Below are 19,935 nucleotides of genomic sequence, written 5' to 3' on the forward strand. Positions count from 1 at the left end.
AACCTTCAAGTAAAGTAATCCTGAAGCAGTTTTTGCTTTATTTCCTGAAAGTGAAGGCTTTAACTCTTCTCTCCTTCTGTGCTGCAAGGTCCCAGGTAGGTTTGGGAGTAAGAAAAATCAGGCTGAGGGTTTCAGGCAAATCTGAGTGAAATGAGAGGTGGAATGTAGCATGTGGCACACTGTGCCATCCTCTGGGATTATATTGGACAGAACTGTTTGGGTGCATAAACAAAACCGTCTGCAAGCAGTGGCTGCTTGTTGGCTGGTCTGTCTGTCCCTGCTGAGACATCTGAGAGGGAGGGAGGAAGTATTTCTGTGGGATCCTATGGCTCCTCACTGGAATTTCTTATGTGTTCCCTATAGCACTGCATGTTACTGTGTATCTCTTAAGGTATCTTTTATCAAGTAAGAACTTCTGTCTTGTTGAGTTCAACATGGATGGGAGGAGGTGTCACAGTAATGTTGGATATCAATGTGGTCTGAAAGAACAAATCTGATGTTCAGATAAAGCTATGTAAATTATTAATGGAAAGCTTGTCAGATCTGTTCAAGATAGTACAGATTGACATAAAAATAAGGTATTTGGAGCTGGCAAGAAAGGAAGTAACTGAAGGGTTTTGTTTCATTTATTGCTGTCTTTGCCTCAGAAATATTAAAAAGATGAATAATGGTGAAGAATTCTTGTGAATTTCACTGGTTGTGGAGAAATCAGAGCTAGAAGGTTGCAGAGTGCAGTAGAGGAGACCTGGACTCACCCAACTTCCAGCAATTTCTATTGCTATCTGTACTCAACTGCATGAACTGTTAAGTGCATCAGCCCAATGAAGTGAAAACAATGCTCCTTAATTTCATGACAGCTCAGACACAGGAAATTTGGGCAGCAATGTGCCTGGGTGTTCAAGCCTGATGTAATGCAGTGATTCTCAACAAGTTCCAAGGTGAAGTCATCACTACCGCTGAAACGCAGCCTCTGTTCCCTTCTAAACACGGTGTGTGGCACAGAAAGGGCAGGTGATTACTGTTTCACCACAAAGTCAAATATATTTGCCCTTTTTATTAAGTACTCTGGCAGCAACCAAGAGAAAATGACTCAATTTGCGATTCAATTAGGTCCTTAAAGACGGTGATACCACACAGTCATTTCATTAAGCTTTTGGTTTTTAACTTAATTAAATGTTAATGTTCCAAGCTAATTCCTCATACACGAGAGAGAACCGATCAGAGAAAGACTTGTATCTCATCATCAGCCAATGCTGGAAATCAGCAGGGGACAGTTGGATCCATGACATAACTTAGTGCAGCAATAAGGCTGTTTTACTTTGGCCAGAGTGCTTCGCTCAAAGCCAATTTGTCAGCTTCAGACCTCAAAGTTCAGCTTACCAACTCAACGCCCTCTCACTTTGATCCTGCCTTGATGTAGAATCGCTTGTTCTAGCTAACAGGAGGAGACTTCATGCACAACTAGGTGTATGGAATCACCAAGTCACAGCCTGAGCCAGCGATTGAGCACCTGGTGAAAGGACGCAGCCAGCCCTGGGAGCACAGGTGAAAGCAATTCGAATATGGGACTGGAAGGGGTAGAATGTGGTCCCACCCCTCCCTAAGCCTCATTTAAGGGCTGGCTGCCACAGGGGTTGGCTCTCTACATGGAGATCCTTCCTTTTGGAGTATTCTGTGAGCCCTACCTTGGGGCAGGTAAGTCAGTCTTTTTTTTCTTTAATTTGGTTGTGCCTATCACTGTTTTTTTTTTTGGTAGTTTAGAACTGGTTATCAGCTGTCACCTTTCCCTGTGTTGGGAAAGGAGACTTTTTTTCAATATATGAGTGTGAAGTACTGTGATGCCTATTGACTTCTACTTTTTTTGTTTCTAGTTAACCAGATTTAATTTGAAAGTGCATAGAACTCGCTCTCCCACGTTGCAATCCTTGCCTATTATGAGATTCCTCCTTCCCTGAGAGTGTAACCCCTGCCTAAGCCTAATGGCTCAGCGTCTGATTACCCATTATGAATAGAGGCTATCTGGAAGGGAGTAGTCCTCCCATAGGAGCTCAGTGGAGAGCTGCTTTTCAGCTCATCTGCCTCATGCTGTTTGCCTCTTGCTGCAGCTGTGCCGACAGCATTAACCACGCTGCTACCACAGGTGGAAATCACCTCTGATGGATTGGATTTTTTTACTGCTGTGGTCAAAGAACGAGACATTAGTGAGTTTGAGGGGTGAAGCAGAGCCTGCTGCTAGAGTCGGTGAATACTAGAAACAAAGCTCTCAGAGATTGGTGGCTATTGCTGTGTGATTGGAGACTGTCTCCAGTGGTGTTACTGATAAAATGTATCTCCCTGAGTTTTTTTTAACTTAAAAAAGAAGCTATTTTGGATCCTTAGGAGTGAATTCACATAAAGGGAGTTGGTGCTATAGCAACCGTTCATCTGAATGAATGTTCTGCTGGGAATATTCAGGCTCTGACTTCTGTCGTTGATTTTTCCTGTAGCCATTCAGCTCTAGCTCCTGCAGCTTTTGCTTTCAGAAGAAATCGGTGTTTGTCTTCGGGGAACTGCTTCATTTGCTGTTTCAACCTTCCTGGTTTTTGGATTTCCCAGAAAACCCTCTGTTTTTAAGGATCGTGTAACATCATCAGAATCTCGTTAGCCTGATTGGTTGACACGTGGTCCTCCAGAGGAGGATGTGGGGAAAGCAGTAATCAAAGTAAACTGCACCAAAACCACTCTGGTTGGTGGTTGCTGAAGTACAGCTTTCATTTCCATCCCCATCAGCTCCTTCCAGTAATTCATCGGCAGTTTAGTGGTGATTTGACCCCAGATAATCATATCAGCCGTGTTAAAGTGGCTGGGGACATTTGTGTACATGAAATAGCAAGCCAAGAGGATGGCTGCTCTCTTCATTACTTAGATCAGATGCTCATGGCTCTCTCAGAGCTTTTGGAACAAATGTTCTAATTTTCTAATACCCTTTGTGAATGTTGGGAGTGTAAAATACCCCTATAAAACAAGGCTAAGGTAAAAATACTGGTGGTAGGCTGTCTTTAACAGCACGAACAGGCTTCATGCTGCTCTCTTGAAGCAGAGTTAGCTGAGCTATCGGTGTAGTGACAACCAGGGAACTTGATTGGTTGCAAATTTAGAGATTAATCATTCTTGATTGATCAAAAAAGTGTTAGTTGAAAAGATGACCAAAATGTATTGCTTTGACAGAAGTAAGTCTTCTAATGAAACTGAAGCACTTTATTTGCTGCACCTGTGGCTGTCTTGGCCTCTCAGGCTGAAAGTTGCTTAATGAGGTGGCCTATTGTACAGGCTTTGATATGCAGGCACAGTATTTCCTTTTAATCATTTTTCTTCAGTTTTCTAGAGGAGAGTTGGGCCGACCAAAGGCAGAATGAAACATCTAATTGAAAAATAGTACAATGCTTTCCTGAACACAGCTACCTTCGTTAGAAGCACATACATGTGCACTTCTATGTGCTTAGCGTGCCCTTTCAGCTTTGGCTGCTTGTGTTAATTACTGCACAGGCTGGTGGTTACACACCTGACATATGAACTGTGAGGGGTTGAAGAGGGATTGGCAGTGAGGCCCTGAAAGGAGTGAAGTACAACCTTTTATCTCCTCTGATCTCGTGTCAGGAGTTGCTCATGCTTTGAAAAGGGCCATCGTTCTTTCATGGCAACTTGTGAACGTTTAGATTATCATTGTGTTTCAGTGTGCTGCCATGCCTTGCTGCTACAAAGACAATGGAGAATTGATGGTGCAGCCCAACTGCCCTGTTTTGAAGGCAGAACTGACTTTTATTTAAAAACTTTAAGGGTAAAAAAATATTCCTTCTTCCAGTATTTGTTAATAGTTGGCTCTGAGGTGCAAAAGTAATGAAGAAATAAGCTTTCATATGCAGCTGATTCTCAGAGGTCAAGGCTGAAGCTGAGTGCTCAGCAATAGGCTCAAGGGGTTCACTGGGAGTTAAACAGCTGTGATCTGTGCCTGGTGGGATGAGTACTGTCTGCATGCTCATCATTGGTGAACGATACAGGTTACTAGAATGCAAAATATTTGCTAAATCTTCATAGGGAAACTGAGTGTCATGCTGCACCTCTTTGGGTTCAGTGGCTAAAGTGATCAGAATTAATTTTAGAACACTATGAAACAGCCTATGCAAGTAAGGATAAAAGAAAAGGTCAGCTGGCTTCCCTGTAGGTGAGAAGCACTGCATAGCAAGTCCCTAGCTATTGTTCTTGTTGTTTCTGTGACCTCAATAGTTATCTATTGTTCCTTACAGTTGAAATGCTGCTTTCTCCATTAACTTCTATCACTTCAGCTGTCATGTTTGAATTCATTCATTCAGTGAAAAAAATGTTTATTCTCCTTTCTTTTGAAGTGGGAATGCAGTGATTAGTCAGGAGATGTTGATCTTACTAGAAACCCTATACTTTGACATGGATGGAGTTATGCACCCTCAAACTGTGTTAGTTACCCTCCTTGTACAGGTACAGAGTCAGTATTTAGCTGCCTAATCTGAAGTCAGAGGAAAGGCTTGCACTAATTTCAGTCTGCTCTGAATCAGGCTGGAAGTCTGAAGTAATTATATCTGCAGGATTACAGCAATGAAAGAGTAAAGGAAGACCTCTTCAGTTTCATCCACTCTGACGATGCTCTGGGGTGGCACTCCTCAAAGCACACCAACTAACAGCTGGTTCTACCTTTTGGAAAACAGATTAAAATGAAGGATCTGCTTCATTCCTTATCTCATTGCTGAATACCCTCATTACTGAAGATGGGACTGTTCCTTGAGCTCTCAAAGGATGCTGTGTTAATTCATCTTTATTTCTTACTATCAGTGTGCTTCACTTTGTGGTTGTTGCTATTCTTGCATTGAAGAAAAGCCATTTGGACTAAGAAATCATCTTAACAAAATGTAAATTATTCCAAAGGGTCCATCTACATAAGTACACATTAATCTACTTCTTAAATATGTAGTAGGATCCTTCCCCTGAGGATACCATGGAGCTGTGAAAATATGTAATGGTAATTAATTACTGCCCAAGAACAGATTAATATTACATGGTAGGAATAATAAAACAAAATGTATGTAACTAAGTTGTGTCTGTAGGGTAATGCAAACTGAGAAGAGGTATCAGACTGTGGCAGTGTTATATTTAATATCCCATCAAAAGGAAAGTGTGATTTTCTATTCGATTGGCATTTGTTGCATAGCACAGCCATTTATTGTCATTGTTTGTATTTTGAGCAATGAAAATATTTTATTTCTGATTGCCCAAGAGAGCTGGCTTTGCTGTTGCTGCAGAAAAAGCCATTTCTTCTTTGAGGAGTTGCTATTGGGTGTATTGTCTGTGCTGTGGCTCTAAACAGCATTGCCCTGACTGTGTTTGTGTGTAAGCTGGGGATGAGAACGTGTTCCTGAAACCCCTGCCATGCACTGTACTTTGCCTTTTATCATCTAAAGCTTTTGTCGCAGTCTTACAACATCTCAGCCATCCTCTGATATTGTCTGTCTTAAAGTTGATGCAGTGCAGATCTTTAAGTGGTGTATAGCTGGAAGAGCTGTAGGTTTAACTCAATTATGAAACCCCATTAACAATTTTTAACTATCTTGTCGTGTAGTAAGTTGAATTCAGGAGGTTTGGCTGAAATTTGATCCTTCAGTAACAGATTTTGTAGTTGTATTTTAAATGATGGTAACACAGGACTTGAGCTGAAGGTACTTAACGTGAGAATACAAAGTGGAAATCCTCTCTGGGTGACTGGATCTGATTTTTGCAGTTGCAGACGTACACATTACGTGCCCAGAGTATCCCTCTGGATGAGGATGCTTCCTTGCTTTTCTGTCTCTGCAGGACTCTATACTGAAGCAGTGTTTCATGCCTTGCAGCAAACGCAGCAGTGTAACTAGTAACATGAAAGTGAACCTGTAGTATGCCTCCAGAAGAGAGCAATGTTGCTATGGGTGTCAAGGAGCCCAAAGGTATCCCAGCTCTGTACCATGTGTCCCAATGGATCTCGGCCCGCATGGAGCAGCAGCAGCAGCCAGGGAAATTGGGGCAGCATTGCTCACTTCTCCTGCTCAGGGTGGGAGGGAGGAAGCAGAGTTTGGGTTGTGTTGAGATGCACTGTTATCATCACTTCTGTGGGAATGAGAGGTTCCTGCTGCCCAAGGAGATGAGGAGCTTGCCTACAACTGTAATTCCTGTTCCTGTAATGGCCGTGTGGCCAAATATTATTCTATAATAGATGCAAATCCCAGCTCATTAAATACCTGATTGAAGTTCTGTTATGTTCTATGGTAGCTCATAATGATGGGCATAAGAAAAGAGTGCACAGCTTAGCATGTGCTTCAGGAGGGGTTTGTCAGCTCTTATTGTAGGGTGTGTGGATTTGCAGTGTGGATGAAAAGCAGGCTTCATTTCCCATCAGGGTAAATTTGACATCTGTTCATTCTGTTCATTTCTTAAAAACAAATTATGTCTTGTAAAATGATATCTCTCTCAAAATCAGTGATGAAGTTATGTAGGTTCCCCCCTGCAGCAGGGGAATATATTGTGAGGTTTAAAGCATCCTGCATGTTTTTCTTTGAGAGCATTTGTGGTACTTTGCCAGAGGAGATGCTCCTAAAAATCTTCTCCTTTAAGAAGAAATTGAAACCTGCTGCTTCCCCCAACACTTCTCTAGAAGTGGTGCATCAGAAAACAGCAAATGCAGCACTAGGCTGGGGCTGCTGGGAAGTACAAGCATTTTGCTGTGTCCTATGCAGCATCTCATGAAGGTCATTTAGAGAAGGAAGATCCTTTGACACAGTTTCCCTCCTGCTGTATGAGCTGTCAGCACTTTGTTAGCAGATGTCTGTGTTCATCTGCCTCTGTAAGGCAGAGGGGGCATGGGGTAGGGAAAGAGTAGCTGGTGCATCACCTGTGGAGTTTTTAACAAATATTCTCTAAAGTAAAATATTTTTTCAATATTTTGTTTTTCCTTTAGCCATTAGCAGCTCAAGATGCTGACTTCTGTTTTGTTATGCGTCTATGAGCTCTTGGGAGAAAGGAATGAATATCTTTACTTGATTATGCAGCATCCTATTTGTGCTACGAAGTCGTCCATTTATAATAAGGACTGGTCCTAGCATGCACTAAATACACATTTGTGTGATTGAGTATATCACTGTGCTTCCAAATGCCTCTCCATGCCTGCAGTTATTCACAATCATATGATGTAGTGGCTGCAGAAGGAGGCTGTAGGTCTGCAGACAGTAATTCCTGTCCCAGCTCCACTCTTCATCATGTTAGGAAATCGTTGAGGGGGGCAGAGTTGACAGTATTTTGGCAGAGAGAACGTAGTTCTGGCTATTAGGAATAACGTGAATGCTTGCACAAACATGAGTACTTACCAACACTTTGCTTTGGGGCCTGTACCAGTGTTTTAGTCACAAAGCAGGCGCTTCATGCAGGCTTTTGAATGAATGGGAGTGAAATCTTGAAACAAGCTGTTCTGTGGCTGAAGTACTTCAAAGGAGTCATGGTAATGGCCACTTGGAATCAAAAGGGATGGCATCTTTTAACTCTTCTTCAGAAAACTGCTGCATCCTACAGAACTCCGCTCATAGCCAATGAGGCTGCACTCACCTACAAGCTCACACACTGAGGCATTTGCTGCCTTGCCAATTTTCCTTTGAAAAATAGATGGGAATTAATGCAAAATAGTCACTTTGGCCTTTTTTCTAAAGAAAGAATGAGTATGCAGAGAATAGTTTGAAAGTGTGGGGCTTTGTTTATCTGGCTTGTTTTGTTTTACCACTGGTCAGTATTGGCTGTTGCCAGATGAAGCACTAGATAAGTGGATTTGAGCTATGGCAGTCTTTTTCATTATGGCCTTATTCTCCTCTACTGGCAAAGTTTCATGCACAACAAAGTGGAAAAAGATCTTTTTTTCTTTCATCTTAACTTTGTGATTTCCTGTTCCTTCTTCAGCTTTTGTAATAACATGTCACTGTGTCACAACTTGATTAATTCAATAAGTTAAAGCGAAACTGGAGCTGCCGAGAGGCTGCCAGTATGTTTAGATTGATATTCAATTACTTTTCATGTAAACACCAATGATTCTGCTGTCATTACTTTCTAAGGTTATTTATGAAAGAAATTTCCTGGTGCCCATCAATGAAAGTGACCGACCCACCCCTGGTGGGTTGCTCACATGCATGGTGCTGTGCTGATCAGAATAAAATGTGAAACACTTCAAAACTTGCTCACTAAAAGAACACAAAACTTCCTACTGTGAAGAATGCCTTAGACTTCAGAACATCAGAAAACTGTGTTAAGTAATCTATAGGATGAATGAAAAACAACTGCAGTGTCTCCATTGTAGTCTAGCAGTAAATTACCCAGATGTCTATCTGATCCTATGGGTTGATTTCTGTGTTGGTCTCTAGCTTACGAAGCAATGCAGATCTGATCCCATTCACATCACTGAGCAGTTCTCTGAACAGTTCCAATATCAGTAATGATTCCACAGTGACCCTTCAGGGATTGAATTCTTTATGTACCAGTAGTGACCAATATGGTCCAACCAACCCTTTCTCCTCTTGCAAATCCCATCTAAGGCAGATCTTTACAAATGTCAATTTAGCACTTGAGAATAAAGCTGAAAATGATCGAATCTGGTAATGTTTTTTAGGATGTCATCAAAATGTCAATTGTAATAAAAATAATTGTTGTTTGACAGATTTATTCTGCTTATGCAGAGGAAGCAAAAATGATCAAAAATGCACACTGTATTCTGCAGTTTGGAAGGGTGACTGCTGTATGTTTTGCACTTGTTTTTCTCAAAATGAGAACAGTGTACAGTGCTAAGGAAATTGAGTGTTGCCAGCTCTCCCACAAGTCAGTGACAGAGGTTTATTTGCTGTGAAATAACAAACCATCTGCAACAGGGCTAAAAGTACAAGAAATCTTGGCTATTCTGCAGGCAGGATCATCAGTCTTTGGCAATTCCAGCATTAGGTGTGAATGTCTGTAAACCTTTTATTAAGTCTTTGGCGAAGTTGATTCCACCATCTCCTTGGCTACTCTTAAACCTTCCTAAAGCGAACTTGAAAACTTTTTCTGCACTTTATTTCCTAAGCTCACCCCAGTCTTCATATTTCTTACGTAAAAGATTGAGTGCTTCAGCCTGGAAATAGAGCTTAAACACCTTTGCAACTTCCGAATTAACCCACCAGTGCATTATGTGTATGTGCTGAATGTTCTGAAATTCTTTGACACGACTCACAGAGGTTTGCTCTTGGAATTGTTTTGGGAGGAAAAAAAATGAAACACAGTTTCATTTTCAGGTAGATTATAGTTTTCATTAAAACCTGTTTTCCCAAAACTATGAGCATGTGATGCTTAGGAGATGTAGAGTTCCTCCTGAGCGAGGCAGATAGCCAGAAGTATCTCATATCCACAAATATCTTTTCTTCAGAAGTTATCATCTGCCCAATCAAATGGTTTCATTTAATTACCATATTTTATGAATTAAAAATCTCTGTATAATGTGGAGTTTAATGGAAACTGAAAAGCATACGCAATGAAATGCAAATGATTTCTCAAGCACAGCATTGCACTTTTGATTTTCCACTCAAGTAATTTAGAAACCATTAGTTTAAGTGAGATTCTAAGGTAAAGCACATCCATGTGGTTACAATGGTTCCTCTGAAGACTGCACTTGTAATTTTCTGAGAGACATAAATCCCTAATTGTGTTTCTCTGCACTTTGTTCCCGCTGGTGTAAGTGCATTTTGTAGATACCTGCCTGCCAGATGGGTTTCAGTGGTGCAGGGCTGCGTTTCCACCCTGGAGCTGTCTTCTCTGTGACTTGACTTGCTGCTGAGTTCTAACAATGCTGAAGCAGAAGCGAGCATATTGAGCACATCGGGCAGATTATGGCTTGCAACAAAGCAATTCATTTTTAAAGTCTGTAGAAAGCAGCAAAACTTTCAGGCTGTTGAAAACGAATGCAAGGAGGGCTTCCACAATGCTGCCTTGGGCTGTAGGAAAACAGGAAGGGGGGAGAGAATGGCTTGGACTGTTTGAAGATAGCAGCAGGAAGTATTCTGGTCATTGTTTAAACTGCTTTCTCTCCCTGGATTTATTCTCCAGTGCTTTGCTGCTAACAAACTCAGGTGCTTCTCCAGCACTCACATTCAAAGAATGCTCCCTGGAGGATCTGATTGCTCTCTGTGGGCATGCTGTACCTGTTTTGAACAGTAGGTTTGGATCTGGATGGACTTCCCTGAAACTGGTTATAATTTTAGATACATATTTTATAGAGGAATATATTTTCTTCCTAAATTCTTTTTAAATGGATCCCAGCTATGCTTCCTAGGGCTATTATCAACAGTCCTGCAGAAGCTGTGTTCTTGTGCTTCTCACTGTCCCTTTCAGGGGCAGCCTTCTCTGCAAACAAACCTATAGCAGAGTGTGAATTAAGACCTGCATTTGAAGGAGTTTTTCATCTGTCTCAAGCAATAGCAATCATTTGAACAGTGATGTGAATATATTATGCTGGAGACCTGAGGGTGTTCAGTGTGTTGCAGCACTATAGGGTGTAATTAATCTAACTTTCACAAACTTGTGAGCCCTCTGTAAGATGGCTTCCATTGGTGTTTGCAAACTGGAAATAGTTTCAGGATTTTGAGAATTTAACCTTGCAAGACTTTGCCAAGGGTTGATGTTATTTCACTGATGGTAGTTCCTCCTGCATGTAGTTACGCATCTGGGCCCCAGTGCAGGTGGAAAAAAAGGCAAAGCAATTTACCATATGAAATTTTAAAGACAATTCCTCCTAAATGAGAGAGAGAACAGAAAAGAAATGTGAGATTTTTTTATTAGATAGTAACAGCTGATGGGATCATGAAATGCATAATTTCCTGGGTAATAAGATTCACGTGAAATGATTATCAGTGACTGAATGAGCACATTTATAGGCAAGAATGTGGGCTTCAGTCTGATCCTTATTTGCTACAGCAGAGGAACAGTGCAAGTAATGTCACCTTTGTATATCAATTCTACTTGTGTTTTGTTGGCAACTTATAGCACAGGTTTCAAGGAAAATTGCTCCCCAAGGGAGCAAGAGAGGAGAGGACAACACAGTGCATAATAAGGTGGTGAGACATTTATGAAAGGAAATGTTACTGCTGTAGAGAAACGTCCTTCCTGATGAGCTTTATATGGTGCATGGCACCTATTTGCGCAGGCAGCACTGATGGTGAGTAAATATGAGGGATGATGAGGAGCTTTGTAAGTTGGAACAATAGGAACGTGCTGGGGAGTAAACTTGTTGCAGCTTCACCTCTTGGGTAGAGGTCAATTTAGCTTCAACGCTGAATTGACAACTGCAGTGTCTTTAAGATTGCTTTCTTGGAGTATGACCTTCATTTGGAAAGAGCTGTTACCTTAAAGTACACGTTATGTTGATATGGTGTATGCAGTGGTATGTGTATCTTGTTATTCAAATGGTTGTATTTCTTTCACAAATCTAGTTAAGCCACAATAACTGAGCAAAAGAAAAGTCTTCTGCAGTTTCTGTATTGCACAGGTAAATAGACTGCAAAGCAGCATGTTTAAAAAAAAAAAAAAGCTAAGGAGAGCAAGTTGTTCTAGCAACTTGAAAGTCTTTTCCAACTAAAGATGTGATACATAGTGCCAAAATGGATTAAAGGTTTCTGTACAAACCATTAAACTACTGTGGAATATTGTCAATTTCATAATATCTTAAAATTTTCTCCTCTGTGCCTTTCAGTTCATTCTGAGAAACAATATAATTGCTGCTTGTAAACCACAGAGTAATTTACTCATTGTCAGTTAAGGTCATAACAGAAATCTAAGTTGTTCAACAGCTCAAATCTACTTTTTTTTTTCATCCTGTTGTGTTTTCAAGGTAAGTGCTATGTGCTGAGCCTAGAGGAGAAGAAACAAGCAACTAACCCCATGCTGCTCCATGTAGTTATTTTAAGTTAATATACAGTCTACAATATATATTCCAAGTGCTAAATGAAACTTGCAGGAGTCTGGCCACCAATTTTTAAATGTCAGTTATATATGTTATGTATATACACACAAACACCCAAATACTACATTTATACTAAAATCTGGTCAGTTTTCAGCTGTGAATGTAACATTAGGTATTGTCAGTGGAAAACTGGAATGCACTGATTTTAATACTTATTCTACCAGACTATCTGCCCTGGTAATGTTTATTTTCTATTGATTTCATTTAAGATTAAATTATTGTGCATAGTTAACTGGTAAAACTTGAGCATCTGAGTGGATTAAAAAAAAAAATTACGATTTCAAATCTAATTTTTCATTAATTTCAGTTTCCAAACCTATCAATTCCACGTGTGTAGTTTATTATATTCCCGGAGACAAATGCACTTAACGTGCTGACAAGTTCAATTTCCTCACAGCTTTGTAAAAACAAATTACTTATTACAAGGAAAAAATGTCAAATGCCATCCCCTCTATGGGCAAAGCCAGAAGCTATTAGTAGGAAAATCTTGCAGTTTGGTTTTGATGCTGGCACCAGTAATGCTATTGCTACTCTTTTCCCTCCCCAGTTTGTGTTGCTCCTCCGGTCACTCGGTGCAATCTCCCTTTCCTCTTTGCTTGTTCAGAATTTATTGTGACAGTTCTCTTCTATTCTGGATTTTTCTTTGCCCATCAATATCCTTCAGAAATTTGCCTTAATAGCCATCTGTCAAATATAACAAGCAAAATTCACTAAGGCATGCCAGAGTTGGAAGAAATATGTATTGTCACAGACAGTTGACATGACTTGCAAACTTCTCTGGTCACCCAACATAAGTCAAGAAAATATCAAATATTTTTTTCAAGGGTAAATATCTCAGGGTGGTTAATACACGTGCATTGCTTTGGAATGATGATTTACTGGAGTTGTTTGGGTTTGTTTTGTTGCTGTAAATTGATTTTTCACTTTATTGAGTGGAAGTAGTGTGAATCAGATATTTGGATGCTTCTGGCCTGGACTTATCCTGTCTGAGCTGTACCTGAAAGTGCATTAGGAGGTACTTTCCATCAGATTTCACACTTAATCATCTCCCTGTTCTTTTTGGTTAGCTACTCTAATATAACAGGGAAAAAAAGCCACTCCTACATGGAACTATAGAATGGCTTGGGTTGGAAAGGACCCCAGGGATCATCACGTGCCAACCTCCTTGCTGCAGGCAGGACTGCCAGCCTTCAGATCTGGTAGAAGCTCAAGGTTGCCCAGGGCCCCTTCCAAAAAAAAGACAGAATCAAAAACAATATTTGTGCAAGTTTATTGAGAGGGAGCTCTGAATTCATTAAAAGGTCCAATTTGGATTTCTTCTCTTGTTTTGCCTTATTTACGTGTGCATAGCCTAGCATTTGGTACATTGGTTTTACCATCTAAAGAGGGCAAGTCTCTTTTAATGATGTTCTTGTTAAAATAGACGAGATCCCAGGTATCAGATCTGGGAGCAGGTTTTCATGAGGGCTTCTTAATGACACCACAGTTACTCAAAATGGAAGCTCCTTGATCTGTAACATTTCTGCCTGATGTTTCTAAAGAAATCATCTGTCTTCAGAAAAGGTGATTTAACTTTCTGATGCTACAGTGGGAATTCAGTCCCAACAACTCATTCATAATCACTTTGGAAAGAAAACAGCAGAAACAAGAGTAGAACTTGATTAGAACTAGCAAAGGGTGATTAGTGTTTCAGATAACGACTCTAGTACAAAACTAGAATACTGCTGATGGGAAAATCATTAATAACTAAAGGAATATTTTATTTTTTTGATCTGTTTCAATCAAGACTTGTAGCTGGACAAGGTTCAGACATTCATTGAGTTGAAACTTAACCTTTGTGCTGCAATCAGCTGGCCTTTCATTAGCAGTAACAGATTTGTTCTGCAGATTTTCAAAGTAAGAGAGTCTATTTCATTTTAGATCCACTGTATTTAGTCATACCACTGTTGTGTTTAACTGGATGGTTACTGCAATATCCAAACATACTTATTTCTATTTAATTGCATTTGGATTTTTTACTTTTTTTAGACCTTAGTTCCTAGTTTATAATATGGATGAATATATGGTAAGCAACTGAACTGTTGCACTTCTGGTATGCATGATTTAGAAGATATTAGAAGTTCAAATTAGAGGATTATTTGCCCTGTGATTCTAATGCTGTTTCCCTCAAGTAAGTCGCCTTCAGAAATAAGCTTTTGTTGTTCAGATTGCCAGCAGCAAGATCAGCCAGCACATAAGCTTAAATACGTTATAATTGTCATAATTATTCTCTCCTGATTTAGGAAACTCTCGTTCCCAGTTCTGTTTTGTTTAATGTGGCAGGGAAACATCTTATGAGGGCTTTAAAGCATGAAAGCAAAGCTACTGCTGGATTTCATATCTGTAGGTTGGGCCTTTCATGACTGCTTGACAGTGGAGGCTACTCAGGGCACTACGTTAAAATGTGTACTTGCAGTACAGAACTTGCTTGTCTTTGAGCAGATATGAGACAGAAGATGGCAGCCTTGCTTGAGGTGCTGGCTGCCTGCATGTGATCAAGGGAGTTTCAGCATAGAGTGTAACTGCTCTGAACCTCCAGCCTCCCCTTTGAACACCTATCATCATGCAGAAATGGCTGAAAATGTTAGCATCATGGGTCCCTTAAAATGTCACTGTTTAAGCCTCCAGAGAGGTGCCTTTGCTCTCATGGAGCTTTTGAGACCTATTCTAGATGCAAAGATTTTACTGATGGTGATTTTCAGACAAACTCCTGGTTCTCGTCTCACTTTCTCTGTTTCTTTAAATTCAACTTGCAGAAGAAAGTATGTTCAAACTCTGCTGTTAGGCCTTTTAGTGTTGCAGACTCAGAGCTGGTGGCATTCAATGAAAATGAATGGAACCAATTCCATGCTCTTCAAACAGGTGCATTCAGGGGGTGACTGATGAATACGGGAAGGTCAGAAGTGGCTGAGATTGAAGTGAACTGGCACTTACTCCTCGTGCTTGCATAGATTTTCAAGGTCAGAATTGTCCTTTCTATGTTGTGTATTTGTTATGTGTTTATGAAGCAGTTCTCACTTTTTTTTTTTAACCTTTTTCTTTCTGTTAAATTTCTTATACTGGTTCCACTTCTCTACTTCACAGCTCATACCAAAGGCATTCAATCACCATACACTGAAGTTTATATGAAGTTTGAAATTTGGACAATACGACTTAAGAACTGTTAAGGCTCATCATTCCTTGGTATACAAAAAGTAAAAGTTACACAATCATGAAGCTCTATTTATAATCCATCATTGTCATGTTTGTCATTCGTGTTTCCTGGGGAATCTGGTTTTCTTCTATTTCTATCTAATGCCACCCTTTAAAAATGTGGTTGCTTTGATATTTCTGACTTCTTCTTTGGAAAAAATTATGAAGTGATGCTGTCAAACATTTCTTCTTTCTATTTTTTTTTTTCCTATTTGTATTGAATGTTTCCTTATCATGTATTTCAGAAAGGATCTTGAAATGTTTCCCTGTAAGTCTGACCTTCCTGAGCAGTGGCTGGCAAATGGTGTTCTTTGATATCCTCTAACCTAATAATCCAGCTGCCCAAGGTGGGTTTAAAATGAAATCCTGGTTCCAATAATAAAACTATTACTTTAAAATATACATGAGCAGGCCATAGAATCGGCCTTGAATACCACAGAAACATAATACACAGTTTCTTCCTGTCCCCTGCATTACATTACTCCTCCCACCTTCTCCTTTCATGTTTGACTGTGCTCTAATAGAACCTGAACATTGGTAGTAATACAGTGCCATGGTGAATAAGTTTCTATAAAAATTTATGTGCCATCTGTGGACACCTTGGTTTGTTGCTGGTAGGAGTTTGAGGTTTTGAGGGGCTTGATGGTATTTTTTCCTTACAGAAACTGATGAACAAGGTCTTTTAGGGAGTGGTAACTGGAACTGGATGATGTGGCAGGATGTAGGCGAAAAAAGGACTCTTGCTTCCCTTATTCCATGGATAAAGGGAGTGAAAACTTTACTTTTAAATTTCAGATGGCTTTTCCAGGGGTGATATCTGTTCCCAACCTTTTCTAGCAAAATACATGGGCACTGGGGAATTCTATAAGTACAGATCCACTGCAATATGCTTATTCTACAGTCACTGACACAAGTAAGAGTTTGCATCTGTTTTAAGGAAGAGGGGCCAGACACCTACTCAGCTAATTGGCAACTTGCTTAATGTTCTGCCTGCTTAACTTCATTATTAGGAAAAGGATCCCTTGCAGTGAATATTGATGTATCTAAAAAGTCAATAAATGAAACATTTAATTTTTTAAAAATCCATTTGTACAGCACACAGTAATTTAATTAATTGTACTTAGGAACTGATTGGGATTGATTAGTGCTCATTGCACTTAATGCTATTTTCTCTTATTATTACTCAGTAACATTGATGGAAAAAGGGTAAAACTTCTGTTCTAGAAGTCATTCCAATAAGTAACAACACATGTCAGAACTTTGAAGAGGTTAACAATTCCCTGTACAGATTTCTATAAAATGTTCAGAAGTGCTGTTTGTGAGAGTTCAGCATACAAAATATGGGTATAGATCTTCAGCTGATATTTCCCCTGCATATGTTGGGCTGTGGTCCTTCTGCTCCCTGTTCCTGGCCGGGAGCTGATCTTTAATTCCTTTCTGTTCTTCCCCTATTTCCATGGCAGTTTTTATTATAATTCTGGATCCTACTGACACTGAATTCATCAGCAAATCTGACTTCAGAGGCTTCAGGATACAGCCTTGTGTTCTTCCATTAGGAAAGTGCTTGCTCACCTTATTGCCTTCAAAACGCTGTGGCGAAAGGAGGCTGCTCAGCATCTCCCTACCTCCCAAAATGATGTTTTTACTTTCCATTAGCCTGCTGCTTTCCCCCCAGCCTGGGAGATGTGCTTAAATGATGATTTTTTCAGTTTGAAATATCAGTTTGATATTTGCCAGAAGAGGGTTTCTCCCTACGTCACTTACTGAGCAGGAGCTGATTCTGGGCCAGCTGCTCAGCAATGCTGTACAGCAAGTAATAGTATAAAGTGTAGAATGGATAAATACACTTCCAAGTGTGAAGTTACCAGTTCTGGAGTATAAGCATTCAATAGGGCCTGAAAACTGGTAAGAAAATGCTTCCACAAGTGTTGCATCCATTAGGAGTTTTGGAGGCTTTTTTATATACCTTCCCCTTTTTCCACTTAGCTGCTGACTTTTATTTTTTTTACAAGCTAGCTCTCAGTGTCTTTAACAGGTATTAAAAGACGTTATGAGCTGTACTTTCTGGGGGAAGCAAAGTTCAGCTGAGTTGCAGCTCTTGTTACAAAGAGGACAGCATTACAATGTATCAGAAGTCTAGACTAGACAAAAGTGGGGAAAAGTGTAGGCTTGAAGCACAGCTTGCTCTTATTTTCTCATTCGTCCTGGGGCAGGGCTCAGTCAACAGCTTTTCATTTTATATCTCATTTCTGCTCTGTGTACCAGATAGGAACAACTCAAAGTGAGTGTGTTCTGTTGTGCACTAAAATCCACCCACTTTGGGAGTGAAAAAACAGCAGATGTTCCTCCCTGCTATTGCTATGGGATCGTTTTGGAGCATAGGCAGGCTTGGGGCTTCAACTCTAGCGTACATGTAGCTCTTCACACTCTATCTCTGCATAAAAAGGGGTTAATTCTTGTTCAGAATTAGTAGTGTTTCAGTGAATGCATTTTTATTGCCACATTTCAGATTATGCAAGTGTAACATCACATTTTACAAAGCACTTATTTTCTTTATGGAAATCTTGACATCACATTTCAAACAGACATCTTTTTATTGAAGCACAGCAGATGTATCATGTGTATATCTCAGGTCATCCATTTTACTTGATGTTCTGAGTATGCCTGATTCTTCCTTTAGCAACTTGCTTCACTGCAGCCCTGACTCTTCTAGAAGAGCAACTGGTTTGGCACTATAGCACTGCCATCTTTGTTTCTTAAACCATCTATGAATACTTTCCCCTTTCCCTTCACACAGATGGCTTGTGTACAGCATGGGAGCAATATCTTTGAGCTGAGTAAGTAGAAGAATGATTGTATTTAAGAGAGAATGTTTTATTGAAGATGAGATGAGGAAAAAGGTTGATAATCTCAGGCAAGGAAGACTGTAGAGAACACTTGCTTGGAGAAAAAGCGGGATAGGCAGTGTTAAACTTGGCAGGAAGCCTTGGCCTCAAATGACAGACCAAATGTGATTGTGGAAGTGTTTAAAAAACCCAACTATCAGCTGTCAGGTCTGGATATCCTACTGAGCTTCTTTCGTGCCCAAATGATTGCCATGGTTCTTGGGCTCATTTCATACAGTAAAAGATGAGGCAGTAAATGCTACCATTTGTCGAGCGTTCCCAGTTCCTCTTAGGCTTTCCTGAATTGTTTGTTTTTCAGAGTGTTGTATTCTGCTTCTGTTGAATACAATAGAAGTTTTACTTCGTTTCCTTAAAGCTTCAGGACTGCAGACCATGCATTTTCTGATTCTGTCCTTTGCAGGCAGAAGTTTATTTTGCTATTGAGAGGAAAGTAGGATTTTTTTTCCATGTCTCTTCCAGATTAGTGGTAGGTGGGGCAGGGCACGCTACTGTCATGCAGTCTGACATATATTAATAATTTTAAACAATTTTAATTCCATTATTTTGCCTTGTCAAAAAAGATGCCATGACCATTAGGACTTACTGCCTGTGGAAGAAGCACCTAAACCCCACCAATATCCTCCATCTTACCATTGCTTGAAGAGCTTATCCGCTGAATACTTTGCGGAGCTCCTATGCATGTGCATCACATTACTTTAAGGAAATACCTGTGTAAGAAGTTTGTTATGGCTGTCAAATATTACACTGCTAATTCAGTTCTCACAATGACACTGTGTTGGGAAACCTGCCAAAGAAATGATTGAACGTGGTGTAGATAAAGCTATGGGAAGAACAGTTTGTGCTCTGAGCGGAGAGATAATGAGCATTTTTGAGATGTAATTACAAATGCAATTTTTAAATCATAGGATATTGTTTTGTATGGTATACAAAGCTAGGAGGAAGGCTTCTGAATGTCGAGTTTGTTTCTTAAATGTTTAATTAAATATTATCAGACTAATGATCAGCTTGCTCCCACAGAAGTTTCCCTGGATGGCTGTTTTACAGAAGGCAAACAGTATTTAAGAGAGAAATCAAAGTGTAGCTGTTACTGTGGTTCCCTGATGGATCGGTATGTAGATGAACCCTAAGTACACACATGATAACTGAGTCGCCAGAGGCACATGCTTGGAAGGCAATGAGGGGTGCTGTGTGCACAATCAGAATTGCAGATGAGTGAACTGAGTGCTGCTGGCTACAGGCAGAGAATAGATGAGAATTTAAATAGAGTAATGCAGTCTGTGACCATGAGAGCATAAAGGTAGGGAAGCAAATCACTGAGGAGCACACAGCTCTTGCTCATCCCTCTGCATGCAGGAAGTAAAGATGTAACCCAAAGCTGAGTGATGGCATGTGGTTGATTTTTCAAAGTGTGGTTCCAAATTGTTTCTTCCCCCTTTTGTTTTACCCATTTTTCTCATTGCACTTGTGACGAATATGAGCTTAGCTTATCTTGCACTGAAGACAAATTGCAACAGATGTGGAATTTTTTTTAATAAAGATTCATAAGTTGGATTACAGCTTTAGGCCATTGTTCATTCACGGGTTTTTCCTCTGCCTCACAAGTTAAAGTTCCTGCTGTTTAGTCAGTGTTGCAGATGCATTCCTGCCTATAGGGAAGTCAGATCTGGTCCTCTGCAGTGGCCTTTTGGCAGCTTTGTATGGAATCCCTTCCACTGGTGGCTGTAGGACAGAGCCTGAGCC

The 19,935-nt window shown here is 40.1% G+C and overlaps 1 long non-coding RNA gene across 2 annotated transcripts; it reads left to right on the forward strand.

Annotated features, from left to right (window-relative positions):
* Positions 1 to 1,605: 1,605 nt before the first annotated feature.
* Positions 1,606 to 19,707, forward strand: LOC125701394 (uncharacterized). 2 transcript variants are annotated; one of them, XR_007380227.1, is made up of 4 exons: positions 1,606 to 1,695; positions 14,960 to 15,057; positions 15,182 to 15,636; positions 19,213 to 19,707. It is a non-coding gene; the product is annotated as an uncharacterized LOC125701394 (long non-coding RNA). The 2 variants fall into 2 exon arrangements; XR_007380226.1 differs by lacking the exon at positions 19,213 to 19,707 and having other exon boundaries at positions 15,182 to 19,198.
* Positions 19,708 to 19,935: the final 228 nt, after the last annotated feature.

Source organism: Lagopus muta, chromosome 16 (genome assembly GCF_023343835.1).
Source record: "Lagopus muta isolate bLagMut1 chromosome 16, bLagMut1 primary, whole genome shotgun sequence".
NCBI classification, from domain to species: Eukaryota; Metazoa; Chordata; class Aves; order Galliformes; family Phasianidae; genus Lagopus; species Lagopus muta.